Here is a 6216-nt window from a genome sequence, read left to right on the forward strand (position 1 = left end):
AGAAAGAAAGATAGATAGATAGATAGATAGATAGATAGATAGATAGATAGATAGATAGATAGATGATAAATACAGAGACACATTAGTAGATATTATAAAACATGGATTCACATGATTATTAAAGCTAGGAGTTTCCAGTATCTGCCATCTGCAGGATAGCAAGTTTTGTACTTGATAGCTTATGAGATAAAGAAGTAATGGCATAAATGCCAGACCAAGATTGGAGGTTAAGAACCAAGAATACTAGAAGAAAATTGAGTTTCCACCTTAGGAAATCTGACTGGAATATGAATCCTATCTTCTCCCATCTTTGCCCTGTTTGGGTCCATGAACATGATGATGCCTATTCACTTGGGAGAGGGTTATCTAGTCCACCTTAGCTCATCAACCTAAATGCTTAGCTCTTCCAGGAACATGCTCAAAAACATACCCAAAAGCAGTGTTAATTAAAAGCCTGGGCAATCTCTGGTCCATAAAACTGATATATAAAACTAAACATCACAGATGGTGTGAGTATCATCTCTAACCTGTAAGCAAAGAGAACATAGATGTTTTAGAATAAAATCGTTTTTGCAAATTAAATCACAGATGGTCTTTAAATTGTGATTCTCTGTTCAATTTACAACTTTTCATCTTTACTATGATGTAAAGGCATACCGAATACAACCATTTGTTTTGTACTTTCAGTAAATCAGTCAATAAATTATGAGACACTTAACACTTTATCACAAAATAGGGTTCATGTTAGATGATTTACCCAATGCAAGCTGTTGGTGTTCTAAGCAGATTTAAGGAAAGCTAAGCTAGATGGAGATGTTCATGGGTTAGATGAGGCAAACATTCTTTCAGTGTATAATACTTTCAATTCAAAATAGGTTTGTGAAGTTACAATCTCATAAATCAAAGAATATCTGAGCCGGGCGTGGTGGCGCACGCCTTTAGTCCCAGCACTGGGGAGGCAGAGGCAGGCGGATTTCTGAGTTCGAGGCCAGCCTGGTCTACAAAGTGAGTGCCAGGACAGCCAGGGCTACACCAGGGCTACACAGAGAAACCCTGTCTCGAAAAAAAAAAAAAAAAAAAAAAAAAAAAAAAGAATATCTGTATTTGTAGTTTGTCTTATATTTTCTCCCTTATATAAAGATTCTAATTTGTAGGACAGCAGTAAATGGTTATAATGGATAATTATTCCAGTCCTCAAATCTGATAAAATCAAAACACATCCACTGAGATATTAAGTGTAGAAAAGAAAAGATACCAGTTTGCTTTGTTTGTAGCATATTACTATGTAACAACATATTATAGAGGCATGGAAAGAATACAGCAGCAAAATCAGTTACCTCCTTAATAAAACAAACGCAACAAGTTTTGCATGGCTACTTTCTGTGTGTTTTTTTTAAAGATTGATTGATTGATTGATTGATTGATTGATTGATTGATTGATGAGTGCTCTGTCTTCCTGTACATCTGCATAACAGAAGAGAGCATCACATCCTATTATAGATGGTTCTGATGCACCCTGTGGTTGTTGGGAATTGAACTCAAGACCTATGGAAGAGCAACCAGATAGCTCTGGACCACTCAGCCATCTCCATAACCCTTTCATGACTACTTTGACTCTAACATGTCTTAGACTTGCTATTTAACCAAAACTAACTTAAGTAAATATAAAAAAACAAAATATGTGCAAGTAGCAAGCAGAAGAAAAAGAATTATGTGCTAATCTTGTTCTTAGATTAAGTTCGGTCAGATGCTGTGGGTCCTCCCTAGACATAAAGGATCGGTTTTCAAGTTAGGGTGTATTTCAATACAGTCAGCTGGCATTAGCTAATGATTCTTTGTCTGCTTTACACGAAGGTCAACCTGACAGAACCGTCTGAGCTTCATGTGGGATATTTAATTTCTTAGATGACCTCTAGTGGTCATTCAAAACACACACTGAAGTGTGAAATAAAAGCTGCTTATATTACCAAGAACAAAACGATCAAATGACAGAAAGGATCCTGAAATTTTCATTTACAAGTTACTAAAATTTTTAGAAATAAGTGTGTAGAATCTCAAAACACTTTAAGTTATATATCTATTCCCCATGTTTAAGAAAGCATCCTAAAGAAAAGATATAGAAAATTTCAAAAATATTGTAAAGTAAGAAATTAATTTTAGCATTGCCTAGCAACAACATGATGGCCAGTTCTGGCAACTGAATAAACAAATGTTTTTTTTCATATAATGAAATACCGCAGCTGAGAGAATGGCATAACTATTTAAATAAGATGTATTAACAAATATCATTCGATTAAAACTCAAGTTGAAAACAGGTTAAAATAACGTGATGAGTAAACTGTCACATTTGCTTGAAAAAAAATCTGTGAATGTTTATTTTAAACACACACAGAATAATAAATGGAGCAGGTGGTCTTTTAACAATAGAAATAAAAATAATATATTTTTCCCACCACAAAGATACTTGCTAAATCATGTACATTACTGGTCTATCCGCTCTAGCCAGAAATTGGAAACAGCCTCAACAGATGAATAGATTTTTTTTAAATGTGGTACATATACACAATGGACTATTACTCTACCATTTTTTAAAAAATGAAATATGCAGATAGATAGAAGTAGAAAAAAATCACCTTGATTGAGGTAACCCAGACCCAGAAAGGCAAACATGCTTTTACTCACTTATATGTTAATGTTAGCTATGAAGTCGAAGCTAAGCAAGCCACATCCACAGAGCCATAGAGGGTCAGAGAAGCTTCTTGCTGCAACAGATGGAACAATTACAAAGACCCACAGCCAGACAATGTGCAGAGAGGAAGAGAACTGGGAACACTCAATTCTCAGCAGGATGTCTCCGTGAGCCCTGGAGGGAGGAGGTTGAGACAGTGTAAGAGCAGCTGGAAGGGTGGAGGACCACAAGGAAACAAGGCCATCCCAACACAGCAGGACCAACATGCATATGAACTCACAGAGACTGAAGTGGCATGCTGTGGTGGCTTGAATATGTTTGGCCCAGGGAGTGGCACTATTTGGTGGTGTGGACTTGTTGGAGTAGGTGTGTCACTGTGGTCCTGGGCTTTAAGACCCTCATCCTATCTGCCTGGAAGCCAGTCTTCTCCTGTCTGCCTTTGGATGAAGATGTAGAACTCTCACCTCCTCCTGCTTCACATCTGCCTGGATGCTGCTACACTCCTGCCTTGATGATAATGGACTGAACCTCTGAAGCTATAAGCCAGCCCCAATTAAATGTTGTACTTTAAAAGAGTTGCCTTGGTCATGGTGTCTGTTTACAGCAGTAAAACCCTAACAAAGACACATGCATAGGGCCTATACCAGTCTGCACCAGATGGGGTCCTAAAACTGAAAGTGGCAATATGCCCCATGCCCAGTGCGGAAGCTACCTTCCACTGATAACCACTTCCAGATTGAAAATTAGTTATCACAAGAGAGTCAGAGGAGGCCCAGCAGTAGATGACCTATAGAAAACAAACCCAAAATCAATGGCCTCTTGGCATCTCAGGCATCTGTGCAGCCGCTGCTGCTTGTTCTTGTTTTTCTTCTTGCTCTTCTTGTTCTCCTCCTCCTCCTTCACCTCTTCCTCCTTTTGTTTGTTTGTTGTCTGTTTCTTTATTTATCTTGCCCTACAGGTTTTTTGTATATGTTTTACCCTCCAGTTTGTATTTTGATGGGATTTCTTAATGTGTGAACCAGGGTGTTTTGTGTCTATATGTGGTTCTTGTGCTTTTTTTTTTAACTTAGTCTCTTTTCCTTCTGTTTGTTCATCTTCTCCTATTCCAATTTTTATCTAATTATATTTTACCTTGTTTTATTACTAGCTCTTAGATTCCTGCTTGTTTTCTAAGGAGAGAGGGAAATGGGATAGATTCAGATGGGAGGGGAGGAATTGGGAGAAATAGATGGAGGGAAAACTACAATCAATATATTGTATGAAAAAAAATTTGTTTTCAATAGAAGAAAAAACAGGAATTTTTTACCCATACGGGTCTCAGTTTTGCTGCATAATATTTTACCTTGGAACAATGTTTTTTCACAAAAATAAACATAAATGTATAATTATAATTATATAATGTAATTATAACTTATAGTCAATTTCTCTCACATTTTACTCAGGAGTCATTCTTCTAACCTACCTATCTCTGGTACTCGTCATAGCTCAGGACACTATTTGACCCCCTGACATGCTTTGTTTTCCAGTTGAAAAGAGTGTTGAATACAGGCCGACACATAAAGTTAAAACGTTTTCCCAATTTTTTGCAATTCAATTATGGAATTCTCAAGTGTAGACTTTGCTAGATCCCAATGTCAGGAGGCTGAGCTTCCTAGTCTTAGAATTTTCTTCTTTTCTTTCTTTTTTCTTTGACATACTGATTTTATTCCTTATGTATGTCGGTCATGGAAGCATATGTTGATTCTATATTTAAGTTTTGGAGGAACCTTCACACAGGTTTCCATAATGGCTGCACCAATTCACACGGCCACCAGCGGTGTAAGAAACGTTTCCTTTTCTTCATATTCTTGTCCAGTCTTGCTATCATGTATGTATGTAAGAGTTTTTATGCTTTATTCATATGGAATTTGCTTATTCCATATAAGAATAACGTAGGTTAACATACAGGAATTAAATCTTAAAAATTACTTTTTTTATTTTTTTGAACAGTGTCTGTCTATGAAGTCCAGACAGGACTTCAGACCATGAACTCTTGATACTTTTGCCTTAGCTTCCTACTTTATATATTTGCTCAAGTGAATTGATGTGCCCTGAACACGGCCATAAAAGCTTGATTGTTGTCTCATGAGATGCTGGAAGTACAATACAAAGGTCTTTGTGCCCACAAATCTCCAGAAAATACAGGAATGTTACGCACACAGGATTGCCCTCTCAGAGGAATGGATCTAAAACCTGTTCTTCCTTCTTCAGGGTGAGCCGCCATCACTCAGTGCTACAGACCAGCCCTTGTCTGCTGCAGGCCAACATATTTCTCCCACTCTCTTCATCACCACATCTGTAGTTTCACCTGCCCTCTTCTGCCCTCGTGGTTCTGCTCCACCATATTTCCTTCCAGTTTTGCGAGTCCACTTTAAAAAAAAAAAAAAATCTTCCCATATGGCCTGTCCTTTTTTAGTCAGCGCGGGGATACTGAGGGCTCTGCAGACTACTGCTCCGCCTCCGTGTCTCCCTCAGAACCTCCGTGTGACTCTCAGGCTCCTCGGAGCTGCTGCTTCATGGTCCCACCCTCTTCGATCATGGCCATGCTTCAGGTTTGCATCTTTGTTGGCAACGACCTGCTCCCAGATCTGGTTCTGCATCATTGGTTCCTCCATGTGCTCTAGCAACTCTTACAAAGATGGAGTAGATGTTGGGGTGGGCCAACTGGAAGCGCTCTGCCCAGATGGCAGAAGGGTTGGCAACAGAGTGCACAGAGCACAGAAAGCACGCAGAGCAGAGTGGCTCTGGGCACAGGCAACACCTGACGCAAATTTTCATTCTCACCTCCTACCTGCACCTCTCTATATGAAGGAGGGAGAGCAAGAGGAAAGAGGGAATATAAATTTCTCCTATTTTAGCTTTTATTGGTTTTTGGTTTGGGGGGGGTTGTTTTGTTTTTATTTGGTTGGTTTTGGTTTTTCGAGACAGGGTTTCTCTATGTAGCCCTGGCTGCCATGGAACTCACTCTGTAGACCAGGCTGGCCTCAAACACAGAAATCCACCTGCCTCTGCCTCCCAAGTGCTGGGATTAAAGGTGTGAGCCACCACTGCATGGTTTAGCTTTCATTGTTATAAACTTTACTATAAAAACAAGTAAATAAGTTCATTAGGTTGTGTAAACTGGTTTATTTGGATGTGTTATGTTTTTCATTTATTTTTGTTTATCTTCTTGAAGAGATTTTAGTCCAAGGGGTTTTGTTTTGTTTTGGTTTGGTTTTTGGTGTTTTGGTTTTTGTCTCAAGTAGTTAATCTTGGCAATCTCAGATGTTTGAGGTAGAGAACAAGTTATGAAATATAGCATTTTTGTGTAACTTTCTAGATACATAAGTCCTGTCATTATTTCTTAGATCTCACCAAAACTGCAAGAATTATGTTATAAAGATGCTCTGCTGCGAGATAAAGTTTGGAGCTGTGAAGAAAGGATGGACCATCTAAAGACTGCCATATCCAGGGATCCATCCCATAATCAGCTTCCAAACGCTGACACC

At 38.6% G+C, this 6216-nt stretch overlaps 1 long non-coding RNA gene across 1 annotated transcript in view; it reads right to left on the reverse strand.

Annotated features, from left to right (window-relative positions):
• LOC115030088 overlaps positions 1-6216 on the reverse strand; it is a 142005-nt gene that overhangs the window by 65856 nt on the left and 69933 nt on the right. The window contains exon 4 of the long non-coding RNA XR_003835708.1: positions 2683-2863. This is a non-coding gene — a long non-coding RNA (uncharacterized LOC115030088). The remainder of the gene's footprint in view (positions 1-2682; positions 2864-6216) is intronic.

The sequence above is a fragment of the Mus caroli genome, chromosome 1 (genome assembly GCF_900094665.2).
Source record: "Mus caroli chromosome 1, CAROLI_EIJ_v1.1, whole genome shotgun sequence".
Lineage (NCBI taxonomy): Eukaryota > Metazoa > Chordata > Mammalia > Rodentia > Muridae > Mus > Mus caroli.